Here is a 22,426-nt window from a genome sequence, read left to right as displayed (position 1 = left end):
GTTTTCGTACTAGTGGTGTGTGTGATATAATTTTTCAATGGATTTAGGGTCATAATTCCTCTAGGTAGTGACTTCCATTGGTAGTCAACCTCTATGCAATTCACAAACATTATCCACTTAACATGCATTGGTCACAAAGTACTGAATTTAGTTAATGAAATGAGTAATATGAACATTTTCTATTCACATCAATATCAAGTATTTATTCACCTCTGCCTGTCCTCTAATCAACAAAATTCACACTAAAACTGGAGTTTTCAATGTTTTATTCAAAAACGTGAGGTAAAGTTAACTTTACTTCGCGAAGCCAAAAGTTACCTAAAGTTTTAGTATAAAATACCTTACTTGCCAATGGAACAAATGATGGAAATGGTACCTTGTGTGTGTTTATCGACCTCGGCTACGCCTCAATCGGTAAATTTCACACAAGAAGTACCATTTCCATCTGCCCCATTGCTAAGTAATGTACTCTTAAGCATAGTTATGCCGTGTTATTAACGCGCGGTTTATGTATGCAGCGTGTAAATAAAAGAAACTTCCCAAACGCATGCTTTGTGCCTTCTTAGAGGAACGAGAAGTTATTGTTGTTGTGAATGTTCCGCTTTGGGACTTTGTTCCTTCGAGCTGCATTACGATCATCAATCGAATAGGACACACATAGGAAAATCTAAACCCTTTTATGCGACAAAAATATGAAGAACCCCCATTTCATGTCGAAAAACATTACGTTTTACTTCCTGTCTTATTGTTGCCGTCCATTAAGTCTACAACACGTCTCTAATTTATCAACCCTATTTAATTTCGATTGTGGATATGATTTCACTTAGTTACATATACCTACATTTTGTGCGAACATTTATGATACAACATTTATCATTATAAATACGAAATAATGTGATATGAATGGTTTTGGCTTTACTGTTGAAGAGACAGACATCATCTTCCCTCGTGTCACAGATGAGATGTGTTAAAAGTTTTTTTTCTCTTATTAAGTGCCGTACGGCGTAATGAAGAATGATTACAAGGAAATTATTATCGGTTTCGATAACTCACAATCTTACGAACTTGGAATTTCCATTTGCGAGTCAATGTTTTGTGAGTAAATTGGAAAATTTTTCAGCAACGAGAGTATTGAAACGATTTGGAAGAAAAATTTGTATTATAATCTGAAAAGGGGTAAAGTTTCCTAATTATCTCATAAACGGCCGCTCATACATTACTTCGTGCAATGAAGGGAGATGGTCTAACGCTTGTGTCTCACACATTCTACGTGCCTTGGAAATGGAGATTTAAGCGTTACTTAATTTACGTACGACGGTACGACCCCCGACCATAAGTATCTAGACAGTTTATTGGTGGCAGTTTCCACGCTCAGTGAGAATTCACAATTTGTACTAACACACATAGGGACAGTAGTACTAGTGTTCAAAATATATGGCAGTTTCCACGCTCAGTGAGAATTCACAATTTATACCCTAACACACATAGGGACAGTAGTACTAGTGTTCAAAATATATACATTCGTAGCACATTTTTTTTTGTTGCCGGTATTTTACAGAAATTTGTAGCGGATTTTTGGTTTCTACCGGTATTTGGCATCATTAATCTTTTGTTTTCAATGTAAAATAGCGCACAAAGTGCTATTTGGATACCAATTTGATGTAACCAATTTAACTTTAGTAGCGTTTGGTTCGAAAACTTTCTGCCTATCGGTATGACATTTTAGATTTTTTTACTAATGAAACGTTCGGAACGGTGACATTTTTAATTATTTTATAATTATTTCACAATCAAATTTAACTTAAAACGTGATTAAAATGAAGTTTTGCCCTTCTTGTTATTTTTAAATGAAGTAATGGTTAAAATTTTATTGTGAAACTATAGGAAAACACCTTTGCCGTCGATGACTGCATACAACTTTTCTCACTTTAGAAACGTTCGGAACGACGCTTGATTTGGGTGTACTTGGCAGATTTTTCATAACACTTTATTATTTTTTGGTCTGAATATGAAGATTCATCTTTATTTATCATTTAGAAACAGTTTTTAAATCATTTCCAATGTTTAAAATATCTTTATTTTGCATTGAAAAAATACCATGCACGAAAATGTTACAAAAGAACATGCCTGGTATAAAGGTGATCAGTTTGCAACTCCAATAGCCGATGGGCTGATTAAGCAAAACCTGGTTAATGTAGAGAAACCATTCCTAAATTGGATTTGTATATCAGTACACGTACACAGACAGATCAGTACACCATAAGACAGCCATCAGTCATAAATGGTTTGATGTAGAAAATAAACAAGAATCTTGAATGTTTCTAGGAATAGGATCTAATCTTCCTCCAAACAAATAAAAAAAATCTAAAGCTGACTCATAGAGTTAAAGGCTTCGATCAAACGTGCTTCGAATGACAGGGGACAACATCAATGGTGGTAAGTCACCCTCAAACTAATTATAATCTGTTATTGTAAACGACTTCAGGAATAAACGAGAATCTCTGGGTAATGCCGTACTGAATAGTAAAACGAATATTTAAACAAATGAAGTAAAAGATTTGAGATATTAGAAATATTTAGATCACACGAAGTAATAGATCCGATAGTAAGACTACTGATATGCTTTCCGTCTGTGAAAGGTTGTTAAGTTCCTCTCTGTCATTTTCAAAGCCAGTTGGACGATAATTTGAGTGCCAATTTATGCCTTTTACAACTTTATGAAAATTTATTAATTTTAATAAAGTTGTTTGACTACCCCTTTCGGACTGAGTTTATTGGCGGTAAATACTCTTGTTTTTGTCCTGTGTTCGCGTCTGTGTGTTATAAACAATAAACATTTAATAATTGAAACGCATCAAACCATAAACCATATCATCAATTACAGTAACACGCTAAATGTCATGTAAAAATTTAATGTATTCATACTTACATCAAATTTCCTGCTTGCTTCCCTACTTTTTTCTGAACAACCTAACAATATATTCATAATAAACACCATAATGTCTAGGTATACGATACCATTAAGCATCTAACATCCACATATACATGATGTATATACCACCCTATCAGAAGACATAATACACAAAACGAATTAGTTCGCTGCTTTTAGTCAGCAATTTATCAATGGCTTTTTGTATTTTGTATTTATATGCATGTTGATGTGATAGATGTATAAATCGAGATATAAACGTTATGGATATTTTCGTAAAAGGTATATAATGATGATTTTAAATCAGTTTTGTATGAATAAAATCATCCCCCTTTTTAATTTTAATCGTGCCACCACATATACATACAGTGTATATTATACACGACGTGTTTACTCTTGTACAGCAGCAGTCAGGTTAGCCGCCAATTGGATGTCGCCTATGAGAAAGAAATTTTCTAATACTTGACTAGTGTTTATACCATCTCGTTAATCTAAAATCAAATCTACTACTTTTTTTGTTTGAAACATGTATTTGATACAAAATCTCGTACTTTGCTAGTCCTAACATAGGTTTGGCTATAAATAAGACAGCTAAGCAAAGATCGTTGATACCTTTTGTCATAGTTGTCGATAACAGATGAAAAAGAGAGGAATCTTACTTGGCACGTTGGAAATTTCACTATCGTTTTCATCGAAATCAGATTAGTCGAATAGCCGCAATTGATCGGCTAACATGTCTGCTTATACCGTATAGACAGAATATGACATAACGCCGCCAATCGCTCATTGTACTTTTAATGGTTCCTGTCGCTTTCTACCGTTGTGCATTTAAATTGATATTTTTGTAGAACTGGAATACGAGCTGATTTTTCTGAATCTGTTATAAGATTCAGTGTATCTTCAGAGAACGGTTAAGTCTGTTACTTCTTTTTTTTTTGAATTTTAAATCATTTGATTTATTCGTCACAAAATATAAGTAAAAAAATTACAAATCATTGAACGATATAGAAAATCTCGTCCAATCTGTTGGTATCTTCTTTTGTTTTAATCATGCTTCTCGTGCTTGAAACCAAATCTTGTATTTCTGTAGTTTTACTGTACGTTTTGTTCTCGACTATCTCGACTTATTTCTTAAAATCATCATTACGGATAGCCGATCACTCATCCGTTTCGGAAGGCCAAAATTCTAGATTTCACTTAAACTTTCACATTTCATAAACATTCTGTTGTCTTTCTTTGTAGTATACAGATCATAAAACACATCTCGTTATAATTATTGATTATGGATCATAATAATCTGTTAATCTGTCCCTTCTTTTGTTGTAATTATGGCCTAGTATTTCATGGAAAATCTTTTACTTCATTCGTTTTAACATTCATTTTACTATAAGAAGACGTTCAAAAGTTATCACTGACTTTTGTCGTTGGTTTCTATAGCAGATGATTAGCCGTTTCAGGAAGTAATGATTTAAATAAATAGCAGCCAGACAAAGTTTCACAAATGTTTCACAAAAATTTGATAAACATTTGTGAAACGTTTGCAAATATTAGGCTGTGCTCCTAATGCATTGGTTTTTGTTGACTCCGATTCAATTGAAAGTTGAAGAATCCTGTGAGGTTAAGTCAAATAATTCAGCTCTATTTATGCACAACTCTAAATTTCTTGCATGTGATTAATTCTTTTACTGTGATAAATAATCTGATAATAGAGCTTGCTATGAAAAATAGTAGATTACAAGCTACGAAAGTATCTCATTATATTAGATAACAGTTCCGTGATAAAGGCAAACTCAGAAGTGTGTTCTTTGAGCAGCAAGTTTCGGTAAATGTCTTTTCGACAGTAGAATTTGTATATTCCAATCTGAAGACTAGATATACAACTAAATTTGTGGAAAAACAATTACCCAAGCAAATTACTTAAAAACATGCGAGTAAGTTTCTGATTATCACAAAGTTGTTTCCGAATTAATGAATTACGTAGGAGCATCCAATACATTTTGGTCTATTGCTGGTCCAATGCAAAATTTGAATGACGCAAAGGAATTCACGTAAAATGAACCGAAAATATTCTTCGTGTAATGAATAAGAATACTTTCACAGAGGGAAAACTGCTACGTAATGAGTAACTTTCGAGTGGGCAGACAATAAAAATGGTTTTTCCGTTTTTCATAATTCTTTGAATTTAGAAAACCTTCAAAAACTTATTTTATCCCAAAACCCACTCAATATTTTGAAATATTTATTTAGGCAGAAATTTTACACTGCCATGTAAAGAAGTAAATTTTTTCTTGTTCTTGTAACAACCCCGAAAGCGAGAAAAGGTTTTCATTGTTTTTTAAAGTGTAATGTTAGAAGTTAATTAATAATTCGAAAAAAAATTAATTTGAAACCTAATCGGAAGCTGAAAATCGTCCGGACACTTTAAAGTTGTGCGATTTTTTCTATTTATAGTAATTTACGTCCACAATACCTACTACTAAAATCCTCGACTCTTATTGATACATTTACCTAGAAAATCGTTTTCCCACAAAATCAGTTGCTGGAGTCGCAATTTAAATAAAGATTTATGTTCGCCAGCGATTCTCATATCGACTGAAAGTTGTAAACAATGCCACATTTCGATTCTAGACACGTTCTCGAACTGGAACACCGCGATGGATTATTTATATTCACTTAAAATATCCCAATTTATGCAACACAGCCAACACACTTGTAAGCCATTCGCAAATAAATTCATTCAAATTTAATGGAAATTTATTGAAAATCATTTCAAACTAAATATCAATTATGTGCCTTTTATACCTCACTTAATGCTCATCGTGCTCGGGGTGCGGACATTGGGGATGAAAAGCGAACACAAAGTTCCTTTCAACAAAAACAAACATAAAAACGGAGAAGATTTTTAATTATTTTCTTGTTCTAATAGATGTGCTGCGTATCACCCCTCGATCAAACATTTATCGAACATCATCAGCGTATTGAAAAGGAGTCAATGTAATCTCAAATAAGGATTTTTATTCCGAATAAAAAATCTCTAAAATTCTATCAATGGAACGATTTCTGGTTAGCCAGAAATATCTCCCCATTTGGAAACCACATTTTCAAACATTCTACAAAGTAACTGAGATGTCTTTGTTTGGTATAGTTTACGTAACACAACCGTCATATATTATCTGTAAAAGCCTAACATCGTATCTTTTTGCATACAAAATTGCCATACGTTTGGCTGTACGTATATGTACCGATCAACTGTTATGGATTATTTCATTTTAAAGCTTTGCTCTTTGTTGTTGGTATACACTTTTTCCGATGAATGTTTTTCAAGTGAAATGATTGTTGAAGGATTTTAATGGATTGTTTTGCAATGTGCTTCTATCGACGATTTTATTGTGTTGGCGTATATAGACTTCGCTACAGTGAATTTTCCCAGTTTATTATTATAGGTTGGCATAGCACCGAAGCAGTTTGTATAAACGATTTTGGAATGTAACAAAAATTGGAAGAATTTGTAAGGATTTCACATACGAAATGGAATTCGTACGCTTCTCTTGTTGTGTACGAATATTGGGAGATTGTAATTCATTCGTATTGCCTTTACTGAAGCACTTTCAGCTTCATCTTGAATTTGTGACGTCACACTCCATTTACATTCAGCAATAAAACATATTTCGGGGGTGATTCTGATTCAAACACATTGAAAAGAATCAATTGAAATTAAAATTAATTTAATTGTAAAACGCCAAGCCGTACAACTATAAAATCATCATCATTTACGGACCAGTACCTAAATGCATTCGTAGAGCTTCTCTTCATACACACCCCATTCTCTCAAAAAAATGTGAAAGAAGAGAAGACGAAGAAGAAAAAAAAACTTCCAAATGAAAATCTATTTTCCATTATAACCAAAGCGGTAGTAAATTGTTGATTCCATATTCAATTAACGTCAAGATGATGCCGACTCTTTGGGTATAGAAATTCCATAAAAGATATTACGGTTATAAATACGTATATACGTAGTATACAGGACAAGGAAACAACAGACGAATGAACATTAAAAGCGTGCAGATGAAGCTGCTGCTGGTGTTTATGGTGGTGGTGTATAGGAAAAGACAAGAGACGAAGAAAACGTACATCAATTTACGACAATGAGGAGCAAAGTCACAAAGAAAATATAATCATTTCCCCATTCGCGTATATAGCTTGCAAACAAATGAAAATCAATTGAACCGGAAATTCAATCAGTGCAAATAAATCATATCAAATCAATCCGGTTTGGGATAGGTATATAGGTATCTATCCAAATTCATTGAACCAACAAGTGCAGTGGATGTGTATATGTATCTATAGCTATAATACATTACGATACTAGTGCGGTGTATTATTGGGTTCATATTCATATGTGCGGGATATGTTTTCATGGAATTATGATTGTGAAAGAATGCTGTAAAAATATGGTCAGGTCCGAATTTGGGCGTTTCTCAATTGGTTTTTTAAATCTCACAAACTAAAACTATGAGTGCATGATGAATACATGTGCTCTGTAATACATCCTCATCATATTTGATTTGTTTAGAGACCTCACTTATGGACTACCGGCTTAACATGACTTCAGATCCACGTCTTAAAGTATGCAAATACTGTCTGAGGAAAGTTAGGTGCTAATAGATTAAGATTGTCTCGTTCGGTATGTGTTTTGTATGTAGATGGAAGCTTGGGTTTTCGGTGGGTTTTAAAATTCAGTGTCTCTATGTTGCCCACATTGCAATGTCAAACATATGTCCAAGGTCTCTAATTTGTGCTAGGTGAAGTCCTTTTTCACCAAGCGATCAACATAGCCTCCCAATAAAAATATCTTGAAATTTGGCAACATATAAGGTAATTTAGCTTAGTTCGTTTAACTAATTAACGATTAAATCAATAATTTCTTGAAAAAGATTTAATAATTAAGAGCAACTTATATTTCACTTCGTGCTACCGTACAAAAGCAAGGTGCCTTGAAATCGAAGTTAGTCCTATGCAAAATTTTGTATGAAATTTGTATAGCACGGAAAACGGAAATTTGTCGTCAGAACGAACTAAGATAAATTTACCCTAAAAAACAAAAACCAAAACCCACCAGAAACCGGTGCCGATCCACTTGTCAACGGACACAACATAAACAAATTCCTTAATCTATTGATCGCGCCTAAATGTAAGCTGAATATACATATGACCACAAATTCATCGTATTTGGGTTACGTCATACGAGTTTGTCATCGTTGCAGCACACTGGAATTATCCAAATTAAGAAGCTTACGTAAACTTGAGGTCGTTACTAATGCGATGTAATCGCTAGAAAAATTCCATGTGGAATTGTCCGACACGGGAATCGAACCCGCATCATTTTATTGGAAGGCTAGTCCACTGAGTCATCCCGTTTGGATGGTTACGTGACGTATAATTTCCAGTGACCATTTTTGAGAAAGCAGTTTCCCAAATTATCTTGTATTTTCCTAAATATTCCTGAATTCTTCTGGCATTTTACTGAGAGTTTCTAACATATTGGATACATCTAACACACAGCTTAAATCCCTAAAAACCTGTAAACTGATCTAGCTAGTGCTGTCTTATCTAAACATTTGTGCTAACGACCTCATAGTTCTCACAAGCCTTATAGCATGTCACGAATTAACTACGAGTCTATTACTTTTTCAATTAATTACCAGATAAGACCAAAATCTATTACTTCATTTAGCTTTGACGTAAGTGTACCTATATAAGGCCGCATTAGGCGCATTAGCTCTTCGCTCATCTTTTTCGTTGTTGTCGTCAACAGATAAACTACGACTGTCGTGACATTACGAGGCATCTATAAAATCTGTATTAGAATGTTAGACAACTTCTAATTTTTTGAGTATCTCATAGATCAATCAAAAACACTCAAAGAGTAAAAGTGACGCAAGAGTCTGAGCGAGCATACTTCCAAAACAACTGATATCGCTGTAGGTGACGCATTCTGCGCTTGTATGCAAAAAGTGTCAAAGAAAAATTTGACCAAAAAAATTTTGCCTCACAAGTGGCAGATGTTGAGGAAAGCACTGTTAGGAAAATTGTTAAAATAGGTAAAAATACGTCCTGAAATAATGTACAAATGAAAAATAGCCGAATCATCTGCCACTTTGTGACGCAATTTTTTTTTTGGTACATTTTTGCTCTGGCAATTTTTGCGTACAAGCGCAGAATACGTCACCTACAGCGATTTAAGTATAAGAAAAACAAAAATTATCATGAACGTACTTTGTAACAAAGGAAATAAACACTTAGCGATAATCTTTCACGCTTTAATTCACGCATAGGTACTACGTAAAACAATTTTTAGATAGAGACACTATATATACCACAAATTATTAAGTTTTCTTCAGTGTACTCGTACTAATTGAAACAACTGATTGAACTTATTAAAATGTTGTGCAAACAACGCCTGGCTCCCATATTGGGTCTGGTTCTTATACATTTGTCGGTCATTAGTTGTGCTACCTACAATCCAACTGCGGATAAATTTCCAACAAGATACAGCGACGAGAGTAAAGTATCTGAGCCGGGACGTTACTATAATTCCAATTCGACTGAAAGAGGACCCATCGCGGTAGAAATCTTCGAACAACATCCAAGATTGTCATTTTTAGGATACTTTAATGGCAAAAATTGGTACATCGAAAGGATTTATTCAAATTACCCGACTGCATACGATGGATGCCAAAATATGGGAATGTCGCTTGCACAGACTAACCAAGCCGAATTAAACTTTCTTTATAGCGTTACTAGTGCTGCAGAAAACTATTCATGGCTCGGTGCAAGATTTAATGCTGTTTCAAACGCGTTTTTTTGGAATGATAATTCAAACCCGTCAGGGATACCCCTATACTACGACAGTTTTGCATCGGTAGCACTGACCCTAGAAAGACATCCCGGAAATTCAGCTTTTTGGGTGTTACCTACTAATTATTTGCAGTATTATATTTGTGCATTTTAATATTGAAATAAAAATTGAATTTAAAAAGGTCATTTCGAAATGTAAAATTTCATTCCTCGTTTCATCCACAGAAGGCAACTAACTCTCAACTTTCAGGTTGACGAAACTTTAAACGAAACATAGCTAACGCCGACCCGTACGAAACATCTATTCGTATCAAAAGCCTATAATGTGAAACTCATCATCTCTCTCCTTTCATTCTCTGCTCTGCTGAAACCCTATTTGCCCTTTAAAGTAAAAAGTAGAAAAAAAATTGGGGACGGCGGAGCATATTTACAGCAACTTTTTGACTTCTCCCCTTGGCTCCAATGACCCCCAACCTTGGATACCTAGAATCCGCCAAAAAACTTTAAAGGGTGACGCAAGTCCTTGTTCCCTTGACTGAAAGTCAGGGTCTTACGCCAGAAAATACCGAAAAATGTCTGTAACCATACATGTACACTTTGATTGAAAATGTATGAAATGTTATGAAAAACGTTAATGTCTGTAACCGTTTTTTTCTTGTGGGCAGGATAACTCGAATAATTCTTAACCAATTTCAACAATTTTTTTTTTAATCGATGTGGAATTAAATTCTCGAGGCTAAGTTCGAAGATGAGCCATGTGGGATTAAGAATCTGGAAGTTATTCCAGAAAAACCTGATTTTACACTGTTGATAACTTCTCTATTAAATACGATACGATTACTTTGATGAAATTTGATTTTTTTTGGATGTGTGTGTAAATCATGTGAATTTGTTTTCGCCAACGATTGATATTAGAATTTATGGTAGACTATCAACTTGATAGTTGACTATCAACTTGTGAAATGTTATGAAAAACGTTAAATGTCTGTAACCGTTTTTTCTTGTGGGCAGGATAACTCGAATAATTCTTAACCAATTTCAACAATTTTTTTTTTAATCGATGTGGAATTAAATTCTCGAGGCTAAGTTCGAAGATGAGCCATGTGGGATTAAGAATCTGGAAGTTATTCCAGAAAAACCTGATTTTACACTGTTGATAACTTCTCTATTAAATACGATACGATTACTTTGATGAAATTTGATTTTTTTTGGATGTGTGTGTAAATCATGTGAATTTGTTTTCGCCAACGATTGATATTAGAATTTATGGTAGACTATCAACTTGATAGTTGACTATCAACTTGTGAAATGTTATGAAAAACGTTAAATGTCTGTAACCGTTTTTTCTTGTGGGCAGGATAACTCGAGTAATTCTTAACCAATTTCAACAATTTTTTTTTTATCGATGTGGAATTAAATTGTCGAGGCTAAGTTCGAAGATGAGCCATGTGGGATTAAGAATCTGGAAGTTATTCCAGGAAAACCTGATTTTACACTGTTGATAATTTCTCTATTAAATACGATACGATTGCTTTGGTGAAATTTGATTTTTTTAGGGTGTGTGTAAATCATTTGAATTTGTTTTCGCCAACGAATTATATTAGAATTGATGGTATACAATCAACTTGATAATTGACTATCAAATTTGACAGTTGACTATCAACTTGCTTGATAGTTGACTATCAAATTCGACAGTTGACTATCAAATTTGATAGTTGGCTATTTGAATATCAATTATGAATTTATGTATAAAAAGAACGCATTAGCTATGTCTTTTGTCACTCCAGAATCATCTTATAAAGAGTACACATCGATCTAATGATCTATGATCTAATACCATAAAATGTTTGTCGCCTAACAATGTACAATTATCAAAAATTAAAAAGTATCACATTTTTGTTTTATGTGTGTTTTACCTATTGAAAACGAAAATGTGATACTTTTTAATTTTTGATAATTGTATGAAATGTGAAGAAAAACGTAATTGTTTGTAACCTATTTTTTTTTTGTCACCACGATAACTTGAGTAATTCATAACCGATTTTGATGATTTTTTTTTTAATCGACGAGGAATGGGATTCCTGAGGCTAAGTTCGACGATAAGCTATGTGTGATCAACGCTTCGGAAGTTATGCCAAAAAATAGAAATGTAATAAATGAACAATATAGTTGATTTTCGATAATTGGTATTTGATAATTGCTATTTTATATTTTATTAATTAACAAGCAGCATATCCCTAAAATTACATATACACTACAGTGAGTATATAGTATTACAAAAGTCAAGCAATTCTAACATTAGACAACTTCGACGAGTTACGGTATCGTAATGCAATATTAGACAGCTCGGACGAGCGATAAGTTTGATATTAGATCAAACCTAATATTGGACAACTCTGACGAGTGTGAAGTTTGCGGCCCGAGCGAAGCGAGGGTCGTAATTCACACGAGTTGCAGTATCGTATTGCAATATTAGACAGCTCGGACGAACGTTAAGTTTGCGGCCAAAGCAAACCAAACATTAGACAACTACGACGACTGAAGTTTGCGGAGCGAAGCCTGGGTTGTAATTCACACGAGTTGCGGTATCGTATTGCAATATTAGACAGCTCGGACGAGCGAGAAGTTTGCGATTAGACTAAAACTTATTATTAGACAACTCTGACGAGTGTGAAGTTTGCGGCCCGAGCGAAGCGAGGGTCGTAAGTCACAAGAGTTGCAGTGTCGTATTGCAATATTAGACAGCTCGGACGAGCGATAAGTTTGCGGCCAAAGCAAACCAAACATTAGACAACTACGACGACTAAAGTTTGTGGAGCGAAGCGAGGGTTGTAATTCACACGAGCTGCGGTTATTCCCTTGACTGAAAGTCAGGGTCTTACACCAGAAAATACCGAAATATGTGGGTAACAAAAAAGTTTACTGTGCTTGAAAATGTATGAAATGGCATGAAAAACGTTTAATCTGGGTAACAAAAAATCGTTCAAGGCACGATTTTTTTTTAAATATATGGAAGTAAAATACCAACGCTAAGTTCGAAGATGGGCTATGTGGGACGAAGGATCTGGAAGCTATGCCATAAAAACAGGATTTTACACTGTTGATTATAGCCTCAATCGAAAAAGATTACTTTGATGAAATTTGAATTTGTTGCGTAGTGTGTGTAAATCGTATAAGTATGTTTTCGATGATGTGCATGAAACAAATAGGAAGAAAAATTTCGTCAGTACATGCCCAGCCTCTAACCGGTAAACATCTCTTGTTAGTGAACTGCTAACAACTTGATAGTTGACTAACAAATTTGATAGTTGACTAACAAATCTGATAGTTGACTAACAAATCTGATAGTTGACTAACAAATCTGATAGTTGACTAACAAAAATCCGTCTACTAAATACCAAAGAAAGATGTTTTTACTGTCTTACGGCAGAAAAATGCCTGCTTTCAAATGAAATGTGGTACATGTCGCGAGAAGGCGTTTTGTTCGTTCCTAGGGAATTCATCCTTCTACGAAATGTAATGAGAAGGCGTTTTGTTCGTTCCCAGGGAATTCATCCTTCTACGAAATGGGTTTTTTTTTAATTTTTTACCAAAGTGAAAAGGCCTCTCATCGTTCCATATTCGTTAAACTTCGCATCTACTCTGATTCAATTCGACAAAATGGCAATCAAACAGAATAATACATAGCTCATACGAGTTTGATTGGTTGATTGAAAATCTTGCTGCAAATTTATAAGAAACATAAGAACTCAAAGATCATTCGGTCTTACGTTCAAAGATTTTTTGAAGAATTTTGTTGTAATGTATAGAGTAATCGATATATTAATGTTCTAAATTTGACAATTTTTTTAGGAATACAGCATATGTAAAAATAAATTAGGATCAAATGTAGGCATTTGTATCAGTGATGCTTCGGAAGTTCAACAATGAAAATGATCAAAAAGATATTGAAAAAAATTATCAGTCAAGGGACCTGACCCGCCCAAAAGGTGGGACCTAGTTTCCACTTACAAAATAACTGATATCGCTGAGGGTGACGCATTCTGCGCCTCAACGCAAAAGTGTTATCAACAAAAAATTGACTCAAAAAATTTAATAAAGAAAATTTTAGAAACAAATTGCGCCACAAATAAATTTCTTAGTTTAAGGGTCGTTGGAGTTAAGAGGGGGAATTCAAAAATTTGCTGTAAATATGCTCCGCCGTCCTCAATCCTTACTAACGTGCGGGCATGATATGCTGTTTGGTATACTTACTCTAGAAAAATATTCTTAAAATACCAAATTACTTATGAGAGTGAGGTATCATTTTAAAGCTAAGGCATGCATAGCACTTCCGTTGATGAAAAAATACGGAGACACACTCTGTAGTTCACCGATTTTTTTTGAATTTTCATATTAATTTTTCAAACTGATTTTTGTCTGTGTAATTGATGAACATGAACATGAACCCATATGTTACCCCAAATATTCTATATCCTATCCTATAGTTAACGACTATTATTTCCGATAAGCACATCTGCTCATCGACAGCATCTTCCGACGCTTTGCATTTAATAATAATGCTGAAAAATACTACACCTCATCAGACCATGGGCGACAGTGAGTAATCCCTATGAAGTAGGTCATACCAGATCGGCTAACATGCTAACACATGTTTCTACCAACGTTCGTATCTCTTTGATATAATAAAAAGTCTGATGGGCCGAGACTACGTAGCACTCTCTTTCATGAAATTTCGATAAAAATCGGTGCTCAAAAAAGTGGCTATTGTCTGAACTCCGAACGCATCCTATATTAAAGAAGAAAGCTAATCGACTATATGTGCGAACACTGTTTTGTATACCAGATAATCATATCAACTTCCAGTTGATTACATTTAATAGCTGATTTGATATTTAACCCACATTCTATAAATAAAAAGAAGGTGCTAAATGGGTATAAGCAGCCCTAATATTCTTGTAAATATACCCACTTCGACAATGTTGTTGGTTTTTTTCTTTCTTTCTTCTCCTCTGGTTGGTTCATTCAAGCAAAAATGATTAAAATAAAAATAAAAGAAAAATCAGTCAGTTTGTGTGCGGATTTCTTTTCTATTTTCTTTGTTTGTTTCACGAAACGTTAGCTTAAGCGAACACAAACATTGCGTCGATAGATCGTGGATTCTTTTTTCTTGGCTACACTCTATTAAAGCCTACGAACAGAATATATAAGCATGGGGTTGCTGTCGTTCTGCAACGGATTCTGATGGGTAAAAACAGAGATATAAAATACACAAAAAGCAATCATCTGAATTGGTAAGATTTCATTTTGATATAGAAAGTTGTGTTGTTTGTTTGAGAGCTATATTTTCGGTATATATATCTCCTCGTCTATTGTAACGCACGTCTATATATACGCATCCTATCTATACCAAACGTGTGTCGGGTACATACTTTATGAATGTTTTTGCGAATGTATGACAGACATCCGAGAAGGGATTTGTTATGTATAAAGTAAGGATTTTCAACACAATAATCCTCAAGACGGTAAACGATTTTCAGGATTTATCGTACACATAATAAGAGCTTAGCATAAGTACTTGGTGACGACAATTTAAGTGAAATATACCGCGATTTGTTAAAGACATGAATGTAATTTTATTTTAAAAGAGTTTCGCACAAAGTCTACAGTAATTCGAAATGTAGTGCGAAGAAGAAGAAAAAATGTCGAAAACTAAATATTAAAGGGTACCAATTAATCCACATTTACATCGACGAAATGGATCATTTGCACCAACGCTTGTTAATAACGCTTTTTGGGGAACGACGTGAAATTGATAATAGAACAAAGGACTACTCATTAATCTTTTGTTTAAGTGATAAAGTCTTCAAAGTAGTTGTCATGGTGAAGCCTCATTAGGAATAGAATGAGTTCGCCACATATATTGGCGAGTAGATAAATTTACATAATCTGTATGTAGGTTCGTGTCTTGTTCGGCTCTTGTGTTAGAGAAGACAATGAGATGAGCGTCGTTCTATGAAAAGTGTCTGTAAACGTTAAATCCCTGGTTATATTGAATTGTGGTTTTAAATTCCACTAATATTAATTAGCTGTAGCTTTACAGCTAAGCATAATTTCTATACATCGTCAAACATCAAACACGTAACTCAAAAAAAATTTAACAAATGACAGTTAAGTGGTAAAATTAGTTCTCAATTTTTTATGTGAATGAAATCTAGTTTTCAGGAAATATCATAGAAAATTTTCTCATTTTCAATTTTCTTATCATTCACTCTGATATATTACACGGTACGGTTGAATGGAATTTAATTGCAAATTTTATTCACTTTCGATATTTTTGGATATTATTAATCAGCTGGGAGCCTTGAACAAAATTCCACAATTTTTTTGATTTTCAACAGCATCACTTTGTTTCACGAATCCCATGGCACTCAAGGCTACATAGAGAATGGTTGATGTCTGATATAGGTTGCAATCGGTAAGGGTTGGAATTCTGATAGACACGGTACAAGAAATTGGTGCCATGTCTGCAAAGGTGGCTTGCACCGACTCATTGAATTTTAGAAATTACGATTTTTGGAAGTTCGCGCACGTCAGGAGTCATACGAAACATGTTTAGTAAAACACAGAAAACTTTCATAGAAAGAATCAAAATCTTTGAACAGTTGTGAGCGCTCGTACAGATCGTTTTCAAAAAACTCTTTTTGTGAACCGTACCAGACATGGTATCATCTATCGGTATAACTAATTTAAAAATTTATTCGCATGATTCCTGACCCACACAGCCTTCGAAAAATCGTAATTTCCAAAGTTCAATGTCTTGTACTAATGCTACCAGAAATCTAATCCAACCCCTATTGGAACCCTTTGTAGCCTTGGGTGCCATTAGACCCACACCTATAAAAAAAATATTTGCGTATGGTAACTCTGCTGTTCATTTTACAACATAGCTGAACATTAGTTTTCAGCATATCTGTATATTCTACGTAATTATTGAATGTTGAACGGAATGACAGTACTATGCACAGCTAAGATGTACTACTGCACTGTTAAGTTACCAAATGTACTTGTCGCGAATTTGTACAGCAGAGCAGTACATGATTTGTGACAGATCCAAAGTACTATTGAGATGTAAAATGTACAATATAGCTGAACGAATGACAGTTTGAATGTAAGTCGTGGTAGCTGAACGAATGACAGTTTGAATAATTCAAATTGAATGTAGGTCGTGGAAACTTCCATAATATCAAGACTAAAAACTGCATAACATTTCAACACAATTCTAGATTTATTCGTAATTCATAAATTCAGCGGTGAATAAATGAACTGGAATAATGAAAGATTTTTTTTAGTGTAATTGACGGTAAAAGCTGTCGTTGTAGATAGCAGATTTTCTGATGCCTCTACTCGCATCTTTTATCCTTCCGGATATCAATTTAAAGCATTTCATATTCCTTATGCGATGGAATCTTTGATGAAATCACATCAAAAAAATTTATGTCTAACTATTTTCAGGGTCGGTAAAATTTCTATTAAAGTACGCTAAATGTAGAAACCAGATTTTATGTAAATAAGACGGATTATGTGCAACTGACGTTTTATTAACGCACCGAGTTATACATAAATAACTATTTTCGTAAACAAATTATAGATTTGCAACGGTTTCGCCGAACAAAATGATCCAACCGACTATTATTCAAACGTAACCTCACTTAAGTTTCGTTAAATGTTTCGTTCATTCATTCATGTGTATGAAATTTTTTTAACGTGGATGGCCAACGCACTGCTCCTAGCATGAACACTACTTTGACAAATATCCAATTTGGAGGCTTTTGTGATGACAGCTACCGCTTAAGATTGATTGTATTGTGTGTTTTAACTCATACAACGAAAACAAGTCATCTATCTTTATCTTTACGAAAGAAACGCAGTGCCTACTGTGACTTCATTAGCCTCCAAATATTTCTTATGTTCATGCTAGGAGCAGTGCGTTGGGATGGCATTTCTAGACGTGGATGACATTTCAATCGGCTATGAAGATGATCTATATATAAACATAACCTAAGTATTTTTTTGTGTTACTACTGACATTTTCATTCTTAGTAATATTGAGGTTATAGTCTTATGGGCGATAATAAATTATTTTAGTGGTACTTCTCGCTCAGTGATTTGTGTCCACCACTACGTCGAAAATTAAGCCGACGAAAGTCCTGTTTTCTTGTTGATCAATAAAATAATTGTAAATGACGATAAATTCTATTTTGGATATCAACAACTTAATACAATCCGTTTTCTCAAGAGGCTTTAAAAGTTGTTGTGAGGAATTCTTTTGAAAATCCACCTATCCAAATCGGACCCATTTCGTCTATGATTGATATATTCAGATAGTCTCTAGTCACTTTTGGTTGATAGTGGCTGACCTTAGAAGGTCGAAAAAGGATGTTTTTCGGACTTATTTTACGCCTGCTAAATGTGCGCTCGTTGGAAAGCTGAAGTCAAGTACTTTCAGGGCATGCCTAGTTTGGACTAAGTTCGGACAATCAGTTTCAATAAATGAAAACTACTAATTGAAAAAACACATTTTTCGAAAAAAAAACAAAGTTTCCATGGTTCTGGATAAATAGAGTAGGGTAATTTTTGTTAAGAATAGAAGCCACTCCATTGGTGGAATTTGTGTCATGTACAGGTACAAATTTAGGATTAATTTTAACGAGATCTACTAAAAAAATAAAAAAAATTTCTAGTATTTCTCAATTATTTTCGATATTTTGACATTTTACATTACAGCACAGCAGTATAAGAATATGAGAACTTTTGAAGTTCAATTTCACAATACTGCTCAGCTGAACATTAATGTTCAGAAAAACAGTACTATGGAGACGTACGATATTATAAGATCTCTTTGACATATCGTTTACCAAACACAAGTTCTGAGTTGGCGCATGAGTAAGGTGGTGGACTAGAGTGTCGGAGGTTATGGGTTCTAGCCGCAGTTAGCGCCTTTTTTTTTCAATTTAGTTAATTTAGTTAATATAATTTAACGTACTAAATAATATAACAATGAAAAATGGTGGATTTTGACTATATTTTCTGTACAATTTTTAATTTTGGATCAGGGAATCAACGTTCGCTTAACTGTACATTTATACAGCTGTGCTGTAAATATTACTGCTACGTTAACATAATGTACTTGTCGCGAATTTGTACAGTACATTCGTACAAAGACTACAGCTAAGCTGGACAAGATTTTTTTAGGTGCATGGAACCAAATGGTGTGCTTGAATCAAAAAAAAATCGTGGAACCTTGTTCAGGATTCATGGTTGTGCTGATGAGTAATAACCAAAAATATCAAAAGTAGCGCATTAAAATTTCAATTAAATTTCATTCACCGTGAGGCATTTTGGTCATTTCTTTGAGAAAATGACAAAGATTTCCGAAAGATAACAAAAGTTCAAATGACTGAAGATCTATGAAATCGAGATAAAATCTAATCAATTAGAGCATCGTCTCAACTCTTTCGCTAATCTTCTTTCTTTTCCGAATATTGTTAAATTAAGTCGCTCAACATTTTTTGAATGCTAAATAAGCGGAGCACATCTCATTATCCTTTTGTACAATGTACATACCGTTTTTTCTCTTCCTTCTACAGAAATCTGATTAAATAAAATTCAATTTCTTTTACAATTTATTTTCATCATTGCCTCCTTCGGAGTGTTGTCACATTACCGATTCCGTGGCATAAGCAATTGTCCCCTCTCTAAATTGTACTTTGTTATTCTTTCAGTGTAATTTGACGATAAAATTAAGTTAAAAAGTATCAACCTAGCGAAGCAATTGAAATACAGAAATAAAGAGGAAGAAAAAACTTTCCTTTTTCTATTCGTTTTTTTTTCTTCTTCTCTCAATGAAAGAAAGGAAAAAACCGAAGCGATATCAAATGAAAAATTACTTTGAAATGTGAGAATTGTGTACGAGTAAAAGGACACATTATAGTGAAAAATTGCTTATTCCTTACTTAATGGTTGACGTTTGGCTGTGCTAAGAAAATTGATGAAGATTAATATAAAAAATCTAGATTCAAGCGACCCAGATCGATTCAGTGATAGTATAAAATACGAAAACCTAATTTTTAAATATAAAATTTCACCCTCTCTCTTCCCTGATATGATAATATACTCTGCTGAAAAAATGCATGCATACACCGCACATATTCTTGCGTTTCATTCATGTACAATAGCTAAACCAATTGGCATTTTAAATAATAAATTATTCAGTTATTTCTCACGTTTCGATAATATACTATTCGGTTAGCGTGTGCTGAATATTCCCTCCGGAGTCTTATACACTTCATATCATAGTAACCTGTTGAGTTTTCCCTCTGTGGAACAGTTAATTCTCTGGATTCAATATCAAACGGAAAATAAAATGATTTTTCTGTATTTCGTCGTAACCTACAGGTGGTTTTATTTTACTTTTTTTTGTTTTGTTTTTATTTGCATTTCGAGAAGGTATTTAAACGAAACACCATTCGTTCATATAATATATTACCCACTTCACATCGTTTCAATACATTACGGTGTGGAGAAGCAAGGTAGATTTCATTGATGAAGAAGCAGAGAATGAAGAGAATATTTATTAGAAATTTAACACTAAGATATGCTAAGTATTTAATGATATTGACTAGGAACTTTTTCTTCCCACACTACACAGGAAATTAATGAAGGTAGCTACGACTAGAGTTACATGTTATACCGTAATGATGTATATGTCAATCTGTTACTTCTTTTGTTCAGAGTTTCACATAGTATTCGATGAAAAATCTATTACTTCAAACGTTTTAACACGCGCTTTGCTGTATAAGAAAAACTAGCATGGTTCAATATCTTACTATTGTCGCCGTTGTCAATATCAAATGCCCAAGCAAAATAATTAAAGATGAATGGGTAGCAATTTCTGCTTTGTATGACCTTTTGCAACTATATGCCTACTATGTATGAAAGTGTCTATTTTCTCCCTTCCTGTCAAAACAGGGGAGAAAATAGTAAGTTTCTCAACGGAACTGTCACTTTTAATTTTGTTTTAAAAAATTTAGTGCTATTACGATGGAGTAATAAACACATCTCGAGTCATCTTGTGTTCCGTATCTTATATCTGTCTTATGTTAAAACTAATGAAGTAAAAGATTCCAATGAAATTACTTAGAACAATAGAAGGGATTTGCTAACCAAACGGCGATAGTTCTTGCCGTCTGTGAAGGGTAAAAAAGGAAATTAAACTGTAGAGATGAGATTCAACTACCATCATATATCGATTTGTAAGTGCATGCCTGGCTGTTAATGAAACTAAGTTTAACTAGATAAATTTAATGTTGACTGTGTTTTCCCTAAAAAAAAATTTTTTTAAGAGTAAATTATGAACCATTCGATAGTGACTTGATTTTATCATAAAATATTTGCCAACAACAGTTTTATTTCTCCAATATCAACCTATTTAGAAAACAATATTATCGAATGGCAGCAAATAAATCTATCGAAAGATATTCAATTTTGCTCACACACATTCCATGTTCATTGTGAGTCAAACCATAAAAAATCTTTCAATTTTCTGTTTGTAAATGGGTCTGAAGAAAGACAAATAACGTTTCCTCGTCGTCGTCCTATATATATTACATTAATGCTCCATTTCTTGCCGGGTTTTGTACGGAATTTTTATTTGTAATAAAGTTTTGTTTGTGTGATACGCAAATACCAGAAAAGGCTAAATCGGCACGTTTTCATTGATCTGGTGCTATCGTTCAGAGAGAGAGAGAGAGATTTCGTAATTTTCTGGGACAATCAATTTCGTGGAAAAAAATCCATTTTTATTGTTGTACGTGGTTTATGATTCTTTTGTGTAGCATTTTCCAACATCTAGATACTGAAATGAAGCTCGTCTTGCCAATGCAAATCAAAGCAATTTACATTGAAATCACAGCAAATAACGAGCCGTTTGCAATCACTTATGAACATGCTCAATCTCATATATACACATAGTGTTTGGCGGTAGGTCATTTAAAAAAATCATTTTGGACACAGGTAAACGTTACCGAAATCTACCAGATTTTCGTTCGCAAAACTGTTTCTTTGATTAGAAACGGCTAGTCATCTGTTATCGACAGTGATGACAAAAACAAGCGATAAGCTCTGAATGTGTTCTCTTATATAGCGAAATTATAGGTTAAAACAATTGAAGTAAAAGATTTCGGGACAAATGAAGCAACAGATTTAATGAAGATATCTTTCGCCGTCGTTGTGTTTTATCGAAAATGAGTTTATTGACTATCGTAATTAATTATCATAAGTAAATCAGAGTATACTAGAGGAGCGTAGTTTTTATTGATTTGTCTTATGCCAACGCAGAAATATTTGGCAAAGAAAGTGTGTGCGAAACACAGAAAGGCTCCACCATAGACACAAAATAGATATTCTTTTCTGCATTTTCAATTACATTCTACACAAAATTCACTGAATAATATATTAATCCATCCATTCATCGTGTTCCCCGAGATTATCGCGTATCACCTTCGAATGTAAATGAAAATTCATTTTCAAGAAATCTACTACTCCCATAAACATAAATATTACATGCAGATGATAGAT

The 22,426-nt window shown here is 33.8% G+C and overlaps 1 protein-coding gene and 1 long non-coding RNA gene across 2 annotated transcripts in view; both read right to left on the bottom strand.

Annotated features, from left to right (window-relative positions):
• Positions 1-22,426, bottom strand: part of LOC119078720 (vesicular glutamate transporter 1) — a 48,938-nt gene that overhangs the window by 11,258 nt on the left and 15,254 nt on the right. The gene's annotated exons all lie outside the window — the stretch shown is intronic.
• LOC119078721 lies at positions 799-22,299 on the bottom strand. Its single transcript, XR_005088051.1, has 3 exons — positions 22,284-22,299; positions 8,642-8,647; positions 799-822 (listed from the first exon to the last, which is right to left on the bottom strand). It is a non-coding gene; the product is annotated as an uncharacterized LOC119078721 (long non-coding RNA).

The sequence above is a fragment of the Bradysia coprophila genome, unplaced genomic scaffold, assembly GCF_014529535.1.
Source record: "Bradysia coprophila strain Holo2 unplaced genomic scaffold, BU_Bcop_v1 contig_297, whole genome shotgun sequence".
NCBI classification, from domain to species: domain Eukaryota; kingdom Metazoa; phylum Arthropoda; class Insecta; order Diptera; family Sciaridae; genus Bradysia; species Bradysia coprophila.
The sequence above is the reverse complement of the archived record's forward strand: the minus strand, read 5'-3'. Positions and strand labels throughout refer to the sequence as shown.